The sequence below is a fragment of the Lepus europaeus genome, chromosome 13 (assembly GCF_033115175.1).
Source record: "Lepus europaeus isolate LE1 chromosome 13, mLepTim1.pri, whole genome shotgun sequence".
NCBI classification, from domain to species: domain Eukaryota; kingdom Metazoa; phylum Chordata; class Mammalia; order Lagomorpha; family Leporidae; genus Lepus; species Lepus europaeus.
This window is the reverse complement of record NC_084839.1, coordinates 21758995-21779277: the sequence shown is the minus strand read 5'-3', so window position 1 is coordinate 21779277 and position 20283 is coordinate 21758995. Positions and strand designations below refer to the sequence as shown.

General features: G+C 43.8%; 1 protein-coding gene, 1 non-coding gene and 1 pseudogene across 10 annotated transcripts in view; 1 reads left to right on the top strand and 2 right to left on the bottom strand.

Moving 5' to 3' along the window:
- Positions 1 to 20283, bottom strand: part of NCOA1 (nuclear receptor coactivator 1) — a 266512-nt gene that overhangs the window by 117177 nt on the left and 129052 nt on the right. For 7 of the 9 annotated variants that reach the window (XM_062209051.1, XM_062209056.1, XM_062209057.1 and 4 more), the window contains one exon: positions 8708 to 8855. The exons of the other annotated variants lie outside the window; for them this stretch is intronic. The gene's annotated coding sequence lies outside the window, so the exon portion shown is untranslated. The remainder of the gene's footprint in view (positions 1 to 8707; positions 8856 to 20283) is intronic. 9 annotated transcript variants of the gene reach the window in all.
- Positions 191 to 7580, bottom strand: LOC133772296 (cytosolic Fe-S cluster assembly factor NUBP2-like; annotated as a pseudogene).
- Positions 3625 to 3817, top strand: LOC133773113 (U2 spliceosomal RNA). The gene has a single exon (XR_009867893.1). It is a non-coding gene; the product is annotated as a U2 spliceosomal RNA (small nuclear RNA).

Sequence of the window (20283 nt, the reverse complement as noted above, 5' to 3'; positions counted from 1 at the left end):
ACCAGAGCGGGAGAGCAGGTGGGCACTCAGCAGGGCCAGGGGCCAGGACATCAGGCCCCACGCTGGTCTATTTCGGGCCGAAATGGACAGCCGCTGGCCCTGAGACTGCCCCCGGACAGGGCAGCCTGCAGGTCCCAGGACCGCTGCTCCGCACAGCCCTCTCAGGGGGTGTGACCGTGGGCTGCCCGTGTCAGGAGTGGTGAGCAGCAGCTCCGTCCAGAACCTTCCAGGCAATAGTGGTCAGTGCGGGGAACGCAGGGCTCTTGGGGAACTCCTGGATGAAGTATCGGCCCTCCTCCAGGCTCTTGGTGAGCTCAGGGTCCAGAGGCACAGAGCCTAGGAACTCCCACGTGTCTGGCCAGCTCCTCGCCTCTGCCCCTAGAGAAGATGTTGGTGCACTCCAGGCAGTGCGGGGAGGTGAAGCCGCTCATGTTCTCCACGACCCCCAGCACCTGCAGCCCCGCCTTCCTGCAGAAGGTCAGCTCCCGCCGCACGTCCCTCACGGACACCGCCTGCGGGGTGGTGACCAGGAGGGCCTGCTGGGGCCTGCGGGGGCACAGGGCTTCCACGGCAGCCATGTGCTCATCCAAGGTCCCTGGGGGGGCGTGTCCACGACCAGGTAATCCAACTGTCCCCAGGCCACATCCAACACGATGTTTCATTAAAAGTATACATTCTGTAATGCTCAAATCAGGTGAGTTTCTCTAGCTCCTCATCATTTCTTTATGTGAAAATATTAGGAAACCTTTCTTACAGACTTTTTGAAAGACACAGTATATGGTCATCATCTGTGGTCACCCTTCTGAGCAACGACACCAGGACCTATTTCTCCTATCTAAATGACATGGGAAAGGAGGAGCTGGAGTTGTCTGCACTGCCAACACCCCCCGCTCCTTGTTGTGCAGCAGGAAACCATGGCTTCCAGTTTTCCACTTAGAATGGGCACCAGGGAAAAAGAGACAACATGGCTACAGTGTGCATACCCCCAACAATGATTCTAGCTAAATATAAGAAAAGCACCATGCTGAAACAGCTACTCCCATCATACACCTGTCACCAAGACGACATATGCAAGTTTCTCAGAAAAAGCCAAGGAAGTGGGTGCTATGCTAGCCATGCCCAAAGCCCTCGCCTTCTGAATATTCAATTAAACTCTGCCCCAGACACTACCCGCCATGCCTCCAGTTCATGTAGAGATGGCCGTGAACCTTGTTGAATGCAGCTCTCTCTAGAGCCTGCCCACACACTTCTTTGAGTGTGTATTTTTACTGTTCATGCAAATAAACCTCGCTTCTCCTCTGATCTTTACTTAAATTCTATCCTTGAATTTCCTGTGTTGGAGACAAGAACCTGGACTGAGTCACTCCACAGCATAAGTGTACATTGGTAACCACTGACCAACTTCCCCCATCCTTCTCTCACCTCTAGCAACTACTATTTTCTCAACTTGTAGGAGATAAACCTTTTAAGATTCTGCATACAAGTGAGATCCTACAATATTTATTTACCTGTCTGTGCCTTGCTTATTCTACTTTACATAAAGATCTCTAGTGGCATCCGTGTTATAAAAAACGACAGGATTTTGTCTTTTTAAATTTTTTATTTGAGAGAGAGCAAGCAAGTGAGAGAGATCCTATCAGTGTTTCCCTCCCCAAATGTCTTCAGTGGCTGGGGCTGGGCCAAGCAGAAGCCAGTAACCAGGAACTCAAAGTAGGTCTCACAGCTGGGTGGCAAGGACCCAACTACTTGAGCCCTCACCTGCTGCCTCCTAGGGTATCCATGAGCAGGAAGCTGGAATTAGGAGTGGCACTGGGATTGAACCCAGGCGCTCTAACATGTTCTGATATGGAATGCAAGTGGCTTCTTCACTGCTGTGCCAAACATCTGCACCCTATCTTTTTTTTAACTGAATGGCTGAATGGTATTTCATCCTAGACGTTAGATCTTTGGACTTACTTACATATTTGATACTTTGTATTCTCTGAGCTGTGTCTTCCCATTTCTTCCCTCCCATCCTGCCCCCAGTAACTACTGTTTTATTCTCTATCTCATTATACTCTACCTTTTAAACTTATCTTTTAATTAATTATATTTTCCATTAACTTTTTTCTAAGTTTATTATATTTTAATTTACTTGAAAGGCAGAGCTAAAGTGAGAGTGAGAGAGGCTCTTCTATACACTGGTTCAATTCTCAAATGCCCACAACAGCCAGGGTTGAGCCAGGCAGAAGTCAGGAGTGAGGACTTCCATTTGGTTGGCAGGGACCCAGGTACTTGAGCCATTATCTGCTGCCACCCAGAGTGCTCATTAGCAGGAAGCTGTATCAGAAGTGGAGGTGGGACTTGATCTTAGGCACAATGATACAGGATGTGGTGTCCCAAGCTTAACCCACTAAGCCACAAAAGGTGCCCCCCGAAATGTTAAGGACTGAGCAGAACTTGGGTCCCCAAACTCATGCAGATATTTAAACTTTTAATGTTAAGGGTTGAGGGATTAATAAGGGTGGAGACCTTACCTAATTATGGTGTCTGATAGGTGGGTATTATGGGAGGTCTAGGTCATTGGGGGCTTATCCTTATAAGGCAGTTCTTTTTTTTAATTAATTAATTTATTTATTTATTTATTTTGACAGGCAGAATGGACAGTGAGAGAGAGACAGAGAGAAAGGTCTTCCTTTGCCGTTGGTTCACCCCCTAATGGCCGCTGCGGCCGGCGCACCACGCTGATCCAAAGGCAGGAGACAGGTGCTTCTCCTGGTCTCCCATGGGGTGCAGGGCCCAAGCACTTGGGCCATCCTCCACTGCACTCCTGGGCCATAGCAGAGAGCTGGCCCGGAAGAGGGGCAACCGGGACAGAATCCGGCGCCCCGACTGGGACTAGAACCCGGTGTGCCGGCACCGTTAGGCAGAGGATTAGCCTGTTGAGCCACGGTGCCGGCCATAAGGTAGTTCTTAGAAGAGGCTTAGTAATTTAAGCCAAGTTTGGCCAAATTTGTCTCTGCTTCCTACTCACCACTTGATGACTCCTCTGCACTGCCAGACCAATGGGGCCACCCAATCCTGAATTGTGTAAAACTCCAGACTACAGGCTGAAAAAAGCTGACTACTTTTTTTTAAGATTCCACATATAAGTGAGATCATGTTATCTTCTAGTTTTTATGTCTGATTTTATTTCAGTTAGCACAATGTCCTCCAGGCCCACCCATGTTGCAGCAAATGGAAGGATCTGTTCCCTTTGCAAGGCTGAATAATATCCAATATATGCATACCTGTATCTATATAGGTGTATCTATATAGGTATCTATATAGGTGTATCTATATAGGTCCATTTGTCCACTGACAGACATGGAGGTTATTTCTTACACGTTAGGAACATGGAGTGCGTATTGTTTATGAGGTGATTTCATTTCCTTTGGTTACATACCCTGAAGAGGGATTGCTGTGTGATATAGTCATTCTACTCTTAATTTCAAAGGAACCAGCAGCAGTAGGTCTCTCCATAATGGCTGTACCAATCTACATTCCTAGCAACAGCATACAAGGTTTTTTCCTCCACATCCTAGCAACAGCATACAAGGCTTTTTCCTCCACAATCTCACCAACATTTACTACCGTTTGTCTTTGATAGCTTCTCGGCCTTTTGGCTAAGATCAAGTGTAGTATCAAGTGTGATAATAGCTATCCTAAGGGGTGTGAGGTGAAAACAACTCAGTGGTTTTGATTTGAATTCCTGTTGATTAGTGATGTGCATAAACTTCTCATAATCCTGCTTCATCATTTTTAAGTTATTTTTGGAGAAATGTCTACTTAAGGCCCTTCTTCAAATCAGGACAGTTAAATTAATTTAGGGTGTTTTGTTTTTTGTTTTCAACTGTGTTGTAGAACTTTCAGTTGGGTTATTTGTCTTTTTACTGTTGAGTCTTAAGAATTCCATATTTTCAGGATATTAGCCGCCTTTCAAATATTTTCTCCCGGGGCCAGCACTGTTGCGCAGAGGGTTAAAGCCCTGGCATCCCATATGGGGGTCAGTTCTAGTTCTGGCTGCTCCACTTCCAATCCAGGTCTCTGCTATGGCCTGGAATAGCAGTAGAAGATGGCCCAAGTCCTTGGGCCCGTGCACCCACGTGGGAGACCCAGAAGAAGCTCCTGGCTCCTGGCTTCGGATTGGTGCAGCTCCAGCCGTTGTGGCCATCTGGGGAGTGAACCTGTCTCTACCTCTCTCTGTAACTCTGTCTTTCAAATAAATAAAATGAATCTTTTAAAAAAATATCTTCTCCCATTCTGTGGGTTTATTGTCTTTTTATTTTCTTTATACTTATCCTTTAATGAACAAAAGTTTTTAATTTTTATGAAGTCCAACTTATTTACTTTCTTTTCTGTTTCATAATTCCAATGCGTGTCCTCCCTTGAGGAGAGTTTCTATTGACTGTAATTGTCCCTGTATATAAGCCATACAAGAAGTCTTCAAACAGTTCGTGGCACATGCACTATATAGACACCATGCATGTATTTGAGAGGGGAAAAAAAAAACCTGTGCAACAAGGTAAACGTAGTAATTTGTAACAATTCTTGTGATTTTTAAATATTCAATTTAATTCTTTTATTTGTTATTTATATATTGGGGCAGATGTTGTGGGACAGCAGAATGGAGTGCCTGTTTGAGTCCTGGCTACTCTGAGCTTCCAATCCAGCTTTCTGTTAATGGGCCTGGGAAGCAGCGGATGATGGCTTAAGTACTTGGGTTCCTTCCATCCCATGGAAGACACAGCTGGAGTTCCAGCTCCTGGCTGTGGCCTAGCCCAGCCCTGCTGCTGCAGGGATCTGAGGAGTCAATCGGCAGATCTGTCACTCTTCCTCTCAAATAAAAATAAGTAGCACTTGAGAGAGAGAGAGAGATAAAGCTCCCATTGGATGTTCACTGACCAGATGCCCATAAGGCCCAGGGCTGAGAGCCAGGAACTAATCCAGGACTTCAGGTTGGGGAGTAGGAATCCAATCACTTGAGCCATAACCACTGCCTCCAATTCATTAGCAAGAGGCTGGAGTCAGGAGCCAAATACAGAACTTGGGCACTCTGCTAGGGGAGGCAGGTCTAATTACTAATCCAAATGCCTGCCCCATTCTACTTCTTAACCTTGTTATTGTCTATAAAGTACATAATAACTCAAAGTCACATCCTGGGGTCAGCATTTGGTGCAGCAGTCATGTTGCCACTTGGGACACCTCCATCTCCTATCAGAGGGCCTGGGTTCAAGTTCTGGCTTTACTCAAATTCCAGTTTCCTGCTAATGCCACACTGGGAAGCAGAGGTGATGACTCAGGTAGCTGGGTCCCTACCAACCATGTGGGAAATCTACACTAAGTTCTGGCTCCTGGCTTTTGTCAAGCCCATCTCTAGCTGTTGTGGGCATCTGGAGAGTGAACCAGCAGATGGAAGATCTTTTTTTCTCTAGCTCTCTCTGTCTTTCCAAAACATAAAATTTTAAAAATACTTAAAGGTGGGGCTGGCACTGTAGCATAGGTCAAGCTGCTGCTTGCAGCTCCCATATGGGTGTTGGTTGGAGTCTTGGCAGTGCTGGTTGGAGTCTTGGCGGTGCTGGTTGGAGTCCTGGCTGCTCTACTTCCAATCTAGGTCTCTGCTAATGCACCTGGGAAAGCAGCAGAAGCTGGCTCAGGTCTTTGGGACCCTGCACCCACGTGGGAGACCCAGAAGAAGCTCCTGGCTGCAGTATGGCCCAGTTCCAGCAGTCACAGCCATCTGGGGAGTGAGCCAGTGGATGGAAGATCTTTCTCTCCCTCTAACTCTGCCTTCTGAATAAATAAACCTTAAAAAAAATGCTTAAAGGTTACAGACTGAAAATTCCTGTTTTATTTGTGTATGTCAGATTCAACTATAAGTCTATTAATCAAAAAAAAAAATCTGCTTCTGGAAGCCTTCCCATTCCTGATGTGCTGGTTTCTGACTGTTATTCTACTTTCCATCTACTATCTCGGCTTACTGTGTGTTCTTTCTAGCTATGGCCGCTCAACTACTGTCCTGTTCATGGACACACTAGTTCTACCTGGGCTGGCTCACAATCTTTTTTAGAGCAGCAGAGTAAAAATGTCCAAAGGTACAGTAGACTTAGATGGATACATGTAGAGTAACTGGATAACGTTAGAATTATAGAACCAGATCTGGGAATTGTTCAGCAGTTCTTCTATTGCCATATTTTTAATTCCGTGAGGATTTGAGGTTTCAGCATAAGATGTGAAGCCTATTCCAGAGAGCCCTGCCAGCTTTGCCAGCCAAAGCTGGGTCATTGGAAATGGAACTGCCCTGGGGTTGAAAGAATCCTAGGTCAGCAGCACAGACCATGTTGGCTCTAAGCTGAAAAAGCTCTTCACTCTACCCAGCTTCCAAAGTAACCACTGCTTTTGAGGGAATGGCATAGGGTCAGTAACATTGCAGGCAGGACTGTAAATTTCCTTTTAAGACTCCACCCAGGGGTCAGCTCTGTGGGGTAGTAGGCTAGGCCTCCGCAGTACCTGCATCCCATAAAGGCACAGGTTCGTGTCCTGGCTGCTCTTCTTCCAATCAAGCTCTCTGCTTATGGCCTGGGAAAGCAATGGAAAATGGCCCAAGTGCTTGGGCCCCTGAACCTATGTGGGAGACCTGGAAGAAGCTCTTGGTTCCTGGCTTTGGACTGGCCCAGCTCTGGCTGTTGTAGCCATTTGGGGAGTGCACCAGCAGATGGAAGACCTTTCTCTCTGTCTCTCCATCTCTGTCTGTAACTCTACCTCTCAAATACATAAAATCTTCTTTAAAAAAGTTATTAAAAAAATTCTCCATGGGGCCGGTGCAACCCCTGGCCTGAAGCGCTGGCATGCCATATGGGTGCCAGTTCGAGACCCGGCTGCTCCACTTCCTGTCCAGTTCTCTGCTATGGCCTGGGAAGGTGGTGGAGGATGGCCCGGGTCCTTGGGCCCCTGCACCCACGTGGGAGACCAGGAGGAGGCTCCTGGCTCCTGGCTTCGGATTGGCACAGCTCCGGCCGTTGCAGCCATCTGGGGAGTGGACCATCGGATGGAGGACCTCTCTCTCTGCCTTTGCCTCTCCTCTCTCTGTGTAACTCTGACTTTCAAATAAATAAATAAATAAATTTAAAAAAAAAAAAACTCTCTATCTATTCTACATTAATTAACCTTTTCTGGCAAGCTCTGTTTTCAGGCTAACCAAGTAATGGGAGTCACTGGGGTGTCTTCCCTAAGGAGGTCCATACCTCCCTTAAGATGTCTCTTCCAGAATCCCATGTGAAGAGCTAGGTCTGGGTCTCAGGCAAGCCTGGCTAGGCCTTAATGCCCACCTGATTATTATCAAGCCCCTCCTATCAATTTCTGTTTGCCTTTCAATAGGAAAACTTCCTCCTGGTTTGGACAGCACCTTTCTTAGGTCCCCTAAAAATGACTGTCTTTGTTTTAGACCCCGTGTATCTGATCTGCTTTTTAGGTTCGTTTTCTTCAGACTTGAGGCAATGAAATTCTAGATGGCCACGCACAGGAAACCTCGATGGAAGCATTTCTTCCAGAGGGCGTTGCATCCCTCTCGTGGGCCACCTCCTGCTGGAACCCTGTGTTGACTACTGTTCCCTACTCAGCTAGAAGCCAGAGTGGTCCCGGTTGGTCCCGGTGGAAAATGAGGAGAGTTCCCCCTAACAGGGTGCAAAATGCTTGTTTGCCCCCCAGTTAGTTTTTGCAAGATCAGAGTGATGCATCCCACTACTAATTCTCCCCAAAAGCTGCCTTTAGCAAAACAAAAGTGCTGGTTCCAATTTATCATGAGAATAGCAAGGGAGAGGTGATCCCACCCTTCTGAGCTCCCAGTTTACAGTGAAAACATCTTACCTACTCGAGGATGGCTCTTTTGTTTTATCAGGAGCAAGCCAAAAAGGGCAAATAAGATTACAAATCAGGTCTTTTGATGGGTTTCATTCCTATCTTGTAACTGACTCTTTGCTGATAGCTTTTTTTTTTCCCCCCAAAATTATGCTTAAAAAACCCAACCAACGGCTGGCTCCATGGCTCACTAAGCTAATCCTCCGCCTGCGACACCGACACACCGGGTTCTAGTCCCGGTCGGGGCGTCAGATTCTGTCCCGGTTGCCCCTCTTCCAGGCCAGCTCTCTGCTATGGCCCGGGAGTGCAGTGGAGGATGGCCCAAGTGCTTGGGCCCTGCACCCCATGGGAGACCAGGAGAAGCACCTGGCTCCTGCCATCGGATCAGCGCAGTGCACTGGCCGCAGTGGCCATTAGGGGTGAACCAACGGTAAAGGAAGACCTTTCTCCCTGTGTCTCTCTCTCTCTGTCCACTCTGCCTATAAAACAAAACAAAACAAAAAAACAACTACCACCAGCACTTTCTTTGCCTCTCTTGGAGCTCACCTCCCCAGCTTAAATAAACCTTGCTTTTCTCTTAAAAAAAAAAAAAAAGAAAAAGAAAAAAGGATCTGAAGCCTATAGTGGTTTCAATGTGCATTAAAACGGTTCAGAAAAAGTAACCTAGAAGTTTAGCATTTTCACTTGGAAAGGTCAGCACTTGTTTTACAGTAACCTTGATGCTTCCAACACCAAAAACATTCCAGTTAAAAATAATGGTCAAAAGGTGATCACTGTTCTTTAAAGCTTTTGTACACACAAAGCTCTTTAAAACCAGAGCTCTAATTCCTACCTGGGAGACTTCTTTGTTCATGAGTCCTCAAAAGAGATATGGTCAAATCTAGTGCTCCACAAGGCAGCTTCTAGGGGAAGGGGGATGATGTTTTCCAGGGATGGCTCTAGTCTCTTCTAGTCGCATTTAAGGCCAATCGTACAAACAACTATAACAAATGAGAAGAAAAAATAAAAGCAAAGGGGAGGTTAGGTGTTCATTTTATTCTCTAAGAAATGACAACATTCAGAAATGCTAGGAAAAGAAAGAAAATGCAATTTTAAAGGCCAAATACAAAGATATTTCCAAAAGACGATGGGTGGAGATCTGATTATATGCCGCAGTTCTTTCTGGTGATTAAATAAATGTGTGTTCCTATTCAACATCGCTGCTAGGTAATGCCTAACTGTACTCTCCCCCCCAAAGCTTCTGAAAGACCCATTTATATGTCTTAAAAATTGTTGCTGGGTACACTTCTATGTTTATCCTTCTTCCTACTTGTAAATTCTGAATTTCCATGTTTTCAGTTACCATTTAATTCTTCTTTTGATTTATGCAATACTGATCATTAGGTATTGAAGTTACTATATTTTACCTTCGATTTGTTTAAAATTTTTTCAAATATTTTATATTAAAAACACTAAAAAACAAAAGCTAGCGGGGCTCTGGTTCCAGTAATGATGTACTATGAACTATGTGGCTCCAGTAGCATCAACTATCTCATAAGTGGACAAACTTGCCCACAGATGACAACGGTAAACTCTGGACAAAATATAAAAAGCAACTGCTTGAACACAATGGAAAGTGACCAAAGCAGGTAGACTGCACAGGAGATCTGACTGTGGAAAGAAGTAAGTGTGCTTCACCCATACTGGATGGGATACAGGCCTGTAAGATTTTGCCATCAGAAAATCCTTCCTAGTACTGCCGTTAAGTGCTGAGAGGTTAGACCTAAAGGAGAAAACCAGCCTCTTATTGGCTTGGGGAAACCAGAGCATGTAGATCAAAGCTACTAGAAAGCTGGAAAGTGGCACAATAGAATTATCTATACTAGACACCTTACACACCTTCCCTGCATTTTGCCAGTTTTGGCATGTACTTATTTTGTATGTCTTTGTTTACAACTGCATGACAGTTTAGTACTTGTACAGGTTCACACTACATGACACTCAAGATGCAGAACTGGGCTGGCGCCGTGGCTCAATAGGCTAATCCTCCACCTGCGGTGCCGGCACCCCGGGTTCTAGTCCCGGTCGGGGCACTGGAATCTGTCCCGGTTGCCCCTCTTCCAGTCTAGCTCTCTGCTGTGGCCCGGGAGTGCAGTGGAGGATGGCCCAGATCCTTGGGCCCTACACCCGCGTGGGAGACCAGGAGAAGCACCTGGCTCCTGCCATCGGATCAGCGCGGTGCGCCGGCTGTAGCGCGCTGGCCACGGCAGCCATTTGGGGGTGAACCAACGGTAAAGGAAGACCTTTCTCTCTGTCTCTCTCTCTCACTGTCCACTCTGCCTTCCCCCCCCCCCCAAAAAAAAAGTAGAACTGCTCCATCACCACAAAGTCCCTCTTGCTGTTTATAATTACACCCTTCCTCCCCTTTCCTTAACTCCTGGTAACCATTCTCCTGTCTCCATTTCTGTAACTGTGTCACTCTCAGCATGCTGCATAAATTGAGTCACACGACCTGGGTCCTTTTTAGATGGTTTTCTTCATCGAGCATTACAGCCTTGAGATTCATGCAGTTGCTGCATGCATCAACATGTCATTCCTTTTTATTGCTCCATGGTACAGAGGAATCACAACATTTTTTCTTTTTTTAACCACTCAGTCCTTGAAGTGTATTTAAGTTGTTTGTAGTTTTTTAACATACACATACAGCTGCTATGAGTACTTATGTATAGGCAGTTGTGAGAACCTAAGTTTTTAGTACTCAGGGCTGCAACTGTTGGCTGTATGGTTAAGTGTATGTTTTAAGATGGGGGGGGCTGGTCAATAGAAACTATCACAGATGATTGACATGTTTGACTTAACAAAGACATTAGTGCAGTGACTGCAAATGCTTAAAAGATATTATAATGGGGCCAGCGCCGCGGCTCACTAGGCTAATCCTCCGCCTTGCGGCGCCGGCACACCGGGTTCTAGTCCCGGTCAGGGCACCGATCCTGTCCCGGTTGTCCCTCTTCCAGGCCAGCTCTCTGCTGTGGCCAGGGAGTGCAGTGGAGGATGGCCCAAGTGCTTGGGCCCTGCACCCCATGGGAGACCAGGAGAAGCACCTGGCTCCTGCCATCGGATCAGCGCGGTGCGCCAGCCGCAGCGCGCCTACCGCGGCGGCCATTGGAGGGTGAACCAACGGCAAAAGGAAGACCTTTCTCTCTGTCTCTCTCTCTCTCACTGTCCATTCTGCCTGTCAAAAAAAAAAAAAGATATTATAATGGGTAAAAACATTATAAGTATTGGCAGCAAATGGAAAAAAAATAAATTGAAATTCAAGAACCAGAGAGGGTTAAGCTGTTTCACTCCCCAAATAGCTTCAATGGCTGGAGCTGGACCAGGCCAAAGCCAGGAGCCCGGAGCTTCTTCCAGGTCTCCCACATGGGTACAGAGGCCCAAGCACTTGGGCCATCTTCCACTGCTTTCCCAGGTGCATTAGCAGGAAACTGGATCAGAAATGGAGCAGCTGGGTCTCAAACCGGTGCCCGCATGGGATGTCAGCATTGCAGGCAGAGGCCTAATCTACTATGCCACAATGCTGGCTCCATAGAAACAAAAATTTTATATCATATTTAAGCAAAAAATAATAAATATAATAGCATAAAAAATAGCATAAAGATAGAAAATCAAAAGAACTAAAACCAAAATGTGCTTTTTTGAAAAAATCAAAAATTGATAAATCTTTGGAAAGACTAATAAAGAAAATTTAAAAACTGAAATTACAAATATAAGAAATGGGATGTCATTACAGACCCTACAAACATTATATTCTAAACAACATTATGCAAATGAATTCAGTAACTGAGATAGAATGAAAAATCTCTCAAAAAATACAAAACGCTACAATAGCCACAAAAAGAAATAGACTACGTGTATTAGAGAAATTAATTTTTAATTAAAAACAAAATAGAACTCCAGGCACAGATGGCTTCATTGTTGAGTCTGTCTAACACTGAAGGAAGTAATACTTACTATCTCGATACCCTTTCAGGAAAATAGGAGAGGGATACCTCTCAGTTTATCTTACTAGGCAATCAGAACCCTAATAACAAAACCTGAGAAAGATACAACCAGTAAAGAAAATCAGCCTGTGAATGCAGATGTAAAACAGCAAATCAAATCCAGTCATAGAGAAAGAAAATAGATCATAATCAAATGTGGTTTATTTCTAAGGAATAAAGGTTGATTTAAAAAATAAAATCATCAATGTAATTATATTAATATATTTTTAAAAACTCTATGCAGAACAAGCATCTGACAAAATTCAGCATTCATTCATGGTAAATAAAATTCTCAGCAAACTAAGAACTAAAAAGAACTTCAATCTGATAATGGGAATCAGTGAAAAACCTGCAGCTAGAACAAGTCCTCTGAACACTGAGACTAAAGGAAGAATGTTCACTTTCATCACTGCTATCCATCAGTGTATTAGATGCACTGGGGATCCTACTTTGTACAATAAGGCAAGAAAAGGAAACAAAAGCATGTTTGAGAAGAAAGACCGAATTGTGTATTTTTTTTTTTTTTTTTTTTTGACAGGCAGAGTGGACAGTGAGAGAGAGACAGAGAGAAAGGTCTTCCTTTTGCCGTTGGTTCACCCTCCAATGGCCGCCGCGGTAGCGCGCTGCGGCTGGCGCACTGCGCTGATCCGAAGCCAGGAGCCAGGTGCTTCTCCTGGTCTCCCATGGGGTGCAGGGCCCAAGCACTTGGGCCATCCTCCACTGCACTCCCTGGCCACAGCAGAGAGCTGGCCTGGAAGAGGGGCAACCGGGACAGGATCGGTGCCCTGACCGGGACTAGAACCCGGTGTGCCGGCGCCACAAGGCGGAGGATTAGCCTAGTGAGCCATGGCGCCGGCTTAATTGTGTATTTTTTAAATTTAATTGATAGAGTTAGACAATGAGAGAGAGACAGAGAGAAAGGTCTTCCTTCCATTGGTTCACTCCGCAAAAGGCCCAATGCCGGCCCAAGGCCAGGCACCAGGTGCTCCTCCTGGTCTCCCATGTGGGTGCAGGGCCCAAGCACTTGGGCCATCTTCCACTGCCTTCCCGGGCCACAGCGGAGAGCTGGACTGGAAGAGGAGCAGCGGGGACTAGAACCTGGCGCCCACATGGGATGCAGGTGCCACGGGCAGAGGATTAACCAAGTAAGCCACGGCGCCGGCCCCCCAACTGTTTTTATTAATTCAAACAATTTTAAGGTACATAATTCTAAGAATCAGAAAAACCATTATTAGATTTATAAATGAATTTATCATAAAATATTCAAAGGTGAACACAGTAAGTGTGTTTGGGAAGGTGAATTCCCAAGGTTAAGCACATAAAAACAACTGTTTCTAGAAAACTGCAGCAAAAAGTTGGAAAATAAATTTTAAAATAATCTCATTTATAATTGATAACACCAAAAAACAAAATAATTGGGAAACAATTTGACAAAGATGGTAAAACTAACACATTTAAAATTATTAGGCCTTCCTGAAAGAAGCTTTATGCATGCAATATGTTCATGAGTTCAAAGACTGAATAATGTTAACATGCCAATTCTCCCCCAAATTAATTCATATATTAAAAAATAAAACTAGTGGTTTAATTTATGCATATCTAGTGCATTTTAGTATCAATAAGCACAAACCTATTTTCATTGTTTTATAATACATTAAGTAATATGTATCTTATTCTAAATATGTATCTCTCCAGTAATTATGTAATTATCTGTGCTAGCTATAGTTCAAATATTTAAAGTTTTTCCTCACTCTGCTCAGAGTAGACACTGGATACGGATGGATCAAACCTCTGACAGATCCCATGACTACTGGGCATGCCTCGGCATGGAGGCTCCCAACTCCTTGTTCTAGTATTTCCCCCACAGTACAGCCTGTCTGTCTTCATTAGCTGCTCCTGGTGCTGGGTTCTGGCAGGTGGGAGGACTAATACAACACCTCAGCTCCGCTTAAGGTGGTAGAGCAGTACCCATAAGGCAGCTAATACAGAGAAGGAATAATGGGGAAATCTAAAATCCTCTTGCTTCACTATTTTGGAATTAGGCACCTGTGCTGGGCCAGAATTTAAACATACAAACAGGACAAATTAATACCTACCAATCTACCAGCAAGAATAAACAACAGTAAGCATTTTTTTTTTTAATTTTTTTTTATTTTTTATTTTTTTTTTTATTTTTGACAGGCAGAGTGGACAGTAGAGGGAGACAGAGAGAAAGGTCTTCCTTTTTGCCGTTGGTTCACCCTCCAATGGCCGCCGCGGTAGGCGCGCCACGGCCAGCGCACCGCGCTGATCCGATGGCACGAGCCAGGTGCTTCTCCTGGTCTCCCATGGGGTGCAGGGCCCAAGCACTTGGGCCATCCTCCACTGCACTCCCTGGCCACAGCAGAGAGCTGGCCTGGAAGAGGGGCAATCGGGACAGGATCGGTGCCCCGACCGGGACTAGAACTTGGTGTGCCGGCGCCGCAAGGTGGAGGATTAGCCTACTGAGCCGCAGCACCAGCTCAAAGGTAAGCGTTTCAATATATTCTGATTTCTTCAGAAATCAACCATTACCAGTTGCTACAGTCTGAATTCAATTTGTGCCTCCTCCACCACCCCTAAACTCATGCAGGGGATTAATCCTCAAAGTTACATATTAGTGGTTTTAAGAGGGTGAAAACTTAACTGACTATGGTACTTAGGAGGGGGTTCCATGACTTAACTCCTGATGGCTTTATAAAGACATCACTAACGATGTAACCGGTTAAGATGCCGGTTAGGATGTTCTCATCCTAGTGAGAGTGTCTGTATTTGATTCCTGGCTCCAACTCCTTATTCTCATTCCCTATTCCAACAGCTTCCTTTGCTACTGCAGACCCTGGGAGATGGGCCTGATGATTCAAGTGGTTGGAGGTGTAGACAGACTTCCCAGCCTTGCGCTTTGGCCCTCAGCCACTGTGAGTATTTGTGGAGTGATCCAGTAGATGGGAGCACTCTGCCTTTCAACTAAAAAGGTTTTAAATATGCTGTTCTTGCTTTATGCATGCAGCATTACATCTTTGTGCAGATATTTTACACACACATGGGTATATGAGTACTTCAGAAAGCTCAAAAAATAGAATTTAATAACACTTAACAGTGTGAATCCTGTTGTACTGTTCTCAGTGATGTCTTTGTTTTCTAATAGTGATGTTGCCACATGTCAAGGAAAACATATTCTGTACTTTATAAACATCATTCCTTTAAATCCTTAAAACCAAACTTCTCTTTAAAAAAATAGAATTTAAAAATAAGTTTATTTGGATGCAAAAATTTTAAGTCTAAGCATAGTTTTTTCATAATATGAATTTTCCAAGAACTTTTTAAAGATCCCTCACATATGTAACTGTATAAATAAACATATACATAAAGTTTTCTCAGCTGCCTGTTTTCCCCAGGTTTTTCTTTTTCTATTTGCTTATTTTGGTTTTTTAAAAACATATCAGATGCGCCGGCACCGTGGCTCAACAGGCTAATCCTCCACCTTGCGGCACCGGCACACTGGGTTCTAGTCCCGGTCGGGGCACCGGATTCTGTCTCGGTTGTCCCCCTTCCAGGCCAGCTCTCTGCTGTGGCCAGGGAGTGCAGTGGAGGATGGCCCAAGTCCTTGGGCCCTGCACCCCATGGGAGACCAGGAGAAGCACCTGGCTCCTGGCTTCGGATCAGCGTGGTGTGCCGGCCGCAGCGCGCCAGCCGTGGCGGCCATTGGAGGGTGAACCAATGGCAAAGGAAGACCTTTCTCTCTGTCTCTCTCTCTTTCACTGTCCACTCTGCCTGTCAAAAAAGAAAAAGAAAAAGGAAAAAAAAAAAAAAAAAACATATCAGATGCTTTCCTCGGATTCCTGACGGCATCTTCTTCTTGGGGCAGAAGCTGATTCTAAGTTCTAACTACGTACATGGGGTTACTGACTGTGGCCTTCACTATGGGTAACCTGCCTGAAGTGAAAAGCATGGCTCCCATCTTCCACCAGTTTACCCATATTCCTCCAACAACTACAGACCTGTGAAGCAGTTTCAGAATTGTTAACTTACTTCTTACAAGAAGCAGATTTACCAGGTGGGGTGCAGTATTTACGTCTAGCTCTTTTAGGTTTCTCTCCCTGGCTCGGTGAGAGTCCCAGAGACCCCCTCAGCGATGGCAGCCTTCTTATCCAGTTGGGGAGCCAATAATGGAGAAGCAAGCAGCAACTCCCAGCATTCAAACTGTCGGTGCTCATTTAGTTTACCTCTAACCTTCCATGTACCTGGTATTCACCAGCCCAGAGATGCCCCACTGTAGCCTAGAGAACGTACTTCAGGTCTCCCTCCTGTCAGGTGGAGGGAGCGCACTGGCACAGTGGCAAAGTGTGAGGAAGGAGACTTGGGCATCTGCCCGTTTTCCAAATAGCTTCAAATGCTCTTCCTTATCTTAGTCTTCTTTTCTTCACCTCCTCTTCCAGAGTTACCCAGCACTAGAGAGTTCCCAGTCTTTCTGGAGACTCACCAGGACAAATGCAATTTCAGTTAAAATGTGAGGTAAAACAGGTGTAAAAGGTCCTCAGCTTTCCTCCTTACCAGGGCTCACTCAGAGGAGGCAATATTGTTACTAAGAGTCTAGCTGGTTTCTCAACTCAAAAATTTTGTTACTTTCCCATTTATCTCTCTGGATTTATAACTTTAAGAAAATTCATTTTATCTTTTGTTGTTTAAACTGGTTTTGAAAGTGAATAATATTTAAGTATGTGCCCATTTACCCAGGAATAACTACTATATGCTATTATTTCTAAATATTTCATTTCCTATTATTTTTTAAGTGTCTTAAAATTTTTATATCATGTATACTATTACCACTTTACTTTTTTTGAAAATTTTTTAAATTCACTAATTTGATGTTCTTGAGAACCAGTTAGCAACTGAAATTAATAATATACAGAATTATATAACAGAAATAGAATTAACAATGGGCAGAAAGACCAGCACAATTCACTTGGAAAGTTTAGGAAAATGGCCAGCTTTAGACCAAGGCAACACCTCTGTGTACATATGAACTGACTCATGATTGTGACTTTATGAAATAAAAAAAAAAAAAAAAGAAGAAGAAGCAGGAAAAACCCAAACAAACCCATCTTCCATTAGCAACTGTTGCCCTATGTGATGCCAGTCAAAAGAACCTAGAGTCTTAGGCTCTGTCTCTCAGGGAGTAAGAAATTTTCAAACCTCTGAGGATGCTGGATTCTCTTAGCCAAAAACATTAATTTGGAAGTGGAATGAAAGTAACTTGTTAAAAACAACACTTAGTATAGGCATTATTTAATAAAGTTAGTGCAGATGCAAGGTTATTTTTGTTTCACTTTAACAGTTCTTTAGGATATACTTTTTGATGGGGCGAGAAATGAGTGAAGCTAGCCAAAACTGTCAGTGAGCTAGGACTCATACTTAGGTTAGCTATGCTGCCACCCATAGTGAGTCATTATAAATAAACCATTAACACTAGAAGCAACCATAAATTATTTTGGTAACATAGAGTTATGCTTCCACAGTAACTTCTGTGTTTTTGTTAACCTTATCCCAAATAAAATTTAAGAAAGAAGTGGCACTTGAAAACTTGTGTGAAGAAATAAGCTTTTTTCTTAGACGAGACCACAAGATTTTCATAAAAGAAAACAGAACATTACAGCCTTCCTGCTGATGACACCAGGGTCGTGCTCTCCAAATCAAAGACAAACATGATTTCAATAAAACCTGAAATTAACCCATCTATATTGAAAGCGATATAAGTTCAAAGCAGGTGTAAACTTTACTTACTTGCTTCCTGCCCAGTGTGGGGTTGCTTTATTAACACTACTCTGTAGAAGAGACCTGGGGCTGGGGCTAGGGCTGAACTACACAGTATTTACGTTTTGGAATAGAATAGCAATAGGCTGTTTTCCTTTGATTAATTTAAATTTTTAACTGATTTTTTTCTTTGTTAACATTTCATTTTTAAAAGGCTGATTTAATTATTGTTATTACAAAAAGCTTTTATGAAAACTATTTCACCACATAATTTTTTTAGGTATCTTTAAAAATCTGGGCAGATTCATAGAGGCTAAAAGACATAATTATGTCAGGAAGATAAGAAATCTGCTTCCCCGTGGCCAGAGTAAGATTTCCAAGGAGACTGTGGCTGGGCAATAAATCTGGGCACCTTAGTAAGTGGCCGAAATTCTACCAGTGGACCAGCAATAAGGACAACCACTTCGCCCAAGAAAGTCTCCTGCGTATGTACAACAACACATATGAAGAGAATGGACATGCTGCTAACATTTGTAAGAGCAAAAAATAACTCAATGCCATCAATAATAGAATGGATTAATAAACTCTGATACATTGAAAGAATAAAACCTCAAACCAGTTAAATAAATTAACTGAGCTTAAGCTATTCTTATCTGCCTACTGGCAACCAAATTCTCTTTTTACAATAGTATACTATTATGATTAAAACTGCAAATTTTGCAGTACAACCTCATAATTAATTTTCTGACATTAACCTTTCCATGTCTCAGTTTCCTCAACTACAAAAAGCGGAATACTATTTATACCTAGTCAAGAGTTGTTAGGAGAGTAAACATTCAGTATTTTTAAGTTACCCAAAACAGTGTCTGGCACATGGTAAACACCATGGAAGTATTTGATTAATAAATAGACACAGCAACTAAATTTAATATTTCTTCTACATAGCAGCTGCCTTTTAATAAATGAGAGGGCCATCATGTTTTATTTTCATTTTTGTAAGACTTGGACATCATATATTCCTTTAATTATTTGTTACATCCTCCTATTTCAGTAAAACATTCAGGAGACTTTATGTATCTTCACATGGTTTTTTTATTTTTAATTCTCATTCTGTTTCTAGGGAGATAATGACACATAAATTCTAAATGTTCAAGATAAAAAACAGGATTATTAAACATCTTTTATGTGTGTATGCTGTTTCCTAGTTTAGCAGTAACTTCCTTAAGAGACAGTGTTGGGCCTGCACTGTGGCATAGTAGGCTAAGCCTCCACCTGTGGTGCCGGCATCCCATATAGGCGCTGGTTCAAGTCACAGCTGCTCCTCTTCTGATCCAGCTCTCTGCTATGGTCGGGGAAAGCAGTTAAAGATGGCCCAAGTGCTTGGGCCCCTGCACCTGCAGGGGAGACTTGGAAGAAGCTCCTGGTTCCTGGCTTCAGATCAGCTCAGCTCTGGCTGCTAGAGCCATTTGGGGAGTGAACCAGTGGATGGAAGAAGACCTTTCTCTCTGTTCCTTTAAAAAAAAAAAAAAGAAAGAAAGAAAAAGAAAAGAGACTGTGCCTACCATCCATCAACAAAACAGCTAAGAGCATTTGAACAAATAAATGGTAAGAGCTAAGAAAGCTACCCCTGCATCCTTTCTCCTGAAGTGAACACAGGAAGGCAGTGAACAGGAGCATGGAATCATTGAAAGTGAACACACATAAATTTAAAACTTTCTTTTTTAATTAAAGAAGCAAAAACTTAACCTTTCTAAAACCAAAGGTTTATTTTCTCTGATTATAAAAGAACTACTTGCTTTATGAATCAAGAACAGAAAATATAAAAATTTAATTAATCTCACCTTCTTTTCCCTAGATAACTCACTCTCAATTTTTTTTTTTTTTCTGAAGAGGGTATTAAGAGTCGCTTTAAACTTTTAAAAATTATTGAAGGGCAGGAAGTATTTTGTGCAGTTGTTAGGCTGCCACTGCAGCTTCCTGCTAATGCACATCCTAGGAGGCAGGGGGCGATGGCTCCAGTACTTTGGTCTCTGCCACCCTTTTTTTTTTTCCCTCATTTGATAGGCAGAGTTAGATAGTAAGAGAGAGACAGAGAGAAAGGTCTTTGTTCCGTTGGTTCACCCCCAAAATGGCCGCTATGGCTGGCGCTGCGCCAATCTGAAGCCAGGAGCCAGGTGCCTCCTCCTGGTCCACAGCAGAGAGCTGGACTGGAAGAGGAGCAACCGGGACTAGAACCCAGCGCCCATATGGCGCCTCCGCTTAACCAAGTGAGCCACGGCGCTGGCCCCAACCTCTAGTTCCTTTTAACCCTGAACTCTCATCCCTTGTTTGACCTTATAGACTCAGGGTAGGGAGAGCTGAGGTGAACCATCCACCAACCTAGTCAATTTTCTCCTTCAGCTTTCAGGTGCATCTTAAGAAACTACAGCCTACTAATTGCCCGTGGCTCCTCCCAATGCCTGCTAAAGGTAGATACACCTAGAAAACAGGGGCATACAGCTCAGACTTAGCCCTTCTCTGTTCATACATGAATAAATACACACACATGTGCACATGATCTCACACACACACACACACTTGTTCCTTGGAGAAGTACCAGTGTTCTTCTACATTCAAT